Below are 2,064 nucleotides of genomic sequence, written 5' to 3'. Positions count from 1 at the left end.
CCGCAAGCCTGGGTGCTAGCATTTCTCTCTGTCCACCTGGCTAGGCTGGACTTCCTCACAGCAGGAAGGTCTCAGGGCAATTGGACTTCTGACAAGAGGTTCAGGCTCCAAGAGGTACTGTTTTGCTAGGGAGAAAAACATTTTTCTCTTCCCTCCTAGATTCATTGTCTGGGGCCCGGAAATGAAACTGACAAAAGACAAAAGAGTTACTATATACAGGAGCCAACAAAAGAAGAAGCTAGCCGGTTAAATTATTAAAGTTAGAAATTTAAGACGTGGTTCCATAATGTAGCGCTTAGCATGTCTGCTTTACACGCAGAAGGTCCTGGGTTCACGCCCCAGTGGAGCCACAGTCCATGGTCTACAGCCATGCCACCCTGAACAAGCCCGATGTGTGATCTCGGAAGCTAAGCAAGGTTGGGCCTGGTTAGTATTTGGATGGGAGACCACCTAGGAAGACCAGGTGCTGTAGGCATAAATAATAATAAGAAGTAAAAAAAAAAAAAAAAAAGAAATTTATATACTTTACTTAGTAGGGAAAAGGGAGGGAGGTATTTTATGGGAAGAACAAATAGGTTCTTTAGGAAAGACAATTGGAGTTTAAGAGAACAAATGGAAGATAAGAAAGTTTATGATGTTTGTCTGTACAGGTGTGAATGGTCTTTTGGTTTTCTTCAGGGCCATACAACTCCTGGGGAAGGGAAGTTTACTGTAGTTCTTCCTCCAGGGAATAGACCCACCCCAAAGAGGAAATTCATGGCAGCTTCGTTTCCCAGAAGCTGCTGCTATTAGTCAGATAAGCGAAGTTTCAAGAGGCTTCTTTCCCCATCTGTTGAATCACTGGCTTAATATTTATACCAATGCTGGGGCTCCAAGCGGGTCCCCACGGTTTCTGAGAGATCAAGGCAGAAGCTGCGAGACTTCTTTCCACTTAACCTCTCAATACACACAACCTCATTTCTGCCACACTCCGTTAGTTAGAATGAGTCTAAGGGCCAGCCCAGAATACTAAGGAGCTGTGGTTCATAAACAGGCTTTCTTTGGAGACTAGCACTACATTCCCGAGACTCTGTCTCTGCCTTTCTAAAATGGGCTAAGGTTACACTGTGTTTGTGAGACTAACGTGGGATAGATATAAACCATTTTTGAAAGTATTGCATTTCTATTGCAATGTATTAGATAGTCTGAGTCTAACTCTTCTACCATCTACCATCATACCCATTTTCTGAATTTTGTGTATAGTATTTTATTTGTATGTAACAAAATTGAAATCATATGCTATTTTTACATGTTGCAGCATATGCAATTATATATGAACACATAAATGTATAATACACAAATAAGGGAGAAATGTATCCGAGGATTCATAGAATCCAATCACATATGCATTGATGTGCTGGCTTCCACACCTCTCCAATCATTGGACTCACTCTTTGAAAAGCTCAGGGGCTGAGACTAGATTGCATATTAGAATTCTCCTGTGGCATCCTCTCCTGTTTTTTATTTTTATTTTTTAAGGCGAAGCAACCCTTGGTTGACCTCACAGATTGCAAGGACCTTGTCAGCTTACAATCCCTTATTTTTTAGTTTTTACGCCTACGGCACCTGGTCTTCCTAGGTGGTCTCCCCTCCAAGTACTAACCAGGCCTGACCCTGCTTAGCTTCCGAGATCAGACAGGATCGGGCTTGTTCAGGGTGGCATGGCTGTAGACTCTCCTGTTTTTCAGAAACAGCAGCAGCAGCACGACGTATCTGCTAGCCTGCAAGCCTAAAACCTGTCAGTCTTTTGGAGACTCCCATGAAACCATTCTCTAACACATCATTTATTTATTTGATGAAAATTTTACTACTTGTATCTAGCAAAGTAGTTTTGTGATACCAGATACTTAATTCGACTGGAAATTTTAATTTACTAACCAGATATTTTGGGTTCTTTGAAGAAATCTTAGAAAAGTAAACCCTTCAAAATCTTACAAGGTTAAAATTCTGTACCTCTTTGGTAAAATGTTTCTCCGACACAGCCCATGAACTGTATTATAGTAAGATGTTTGATTTTCACTCAGA

General features: G+C 41.2%; 2 pseudogenes; one reads left to right on the top strand and one right to left on the bottom strand.

Moving 5' to 3' along the window:
* The first annotated feature begins 359 nt into the window (after window positions 1-359).
* On the top strand, window positions 360-475 carry LOC112482899 (annotated as a pseudogene).
* Window positions 476-1,593: 1,118 nt separating this feature from the next.
* LOC112482960 lies at window positions 1,594-1,712 on the bottom strand (annotated as a pseudogene).
* Window positions 1,713-2,064: the final 352 nt, after the last annotated feature.

The sequence above is a fragment of the Pteropus alecto genome, unplaced genomic scaffold (genome assembly GCF_000325575.1).
Source record: "Pteropus alecto unplaced genomic scaffold, ASM32557v1 scaffold16, whole genome shotgun sequence".
NCBI classification, from domain to species: domain Eukaryota; kingdom Metazoa; phylum Chordata; class Mammalia; order Chiroptera; family Pteropodidae; genus Pteropus; species Pteropus alecto.
Note: the sequence above shows the minus strand (reverse complement) of the source record. Positions and strands in the feature narration are given on the sequence as shown.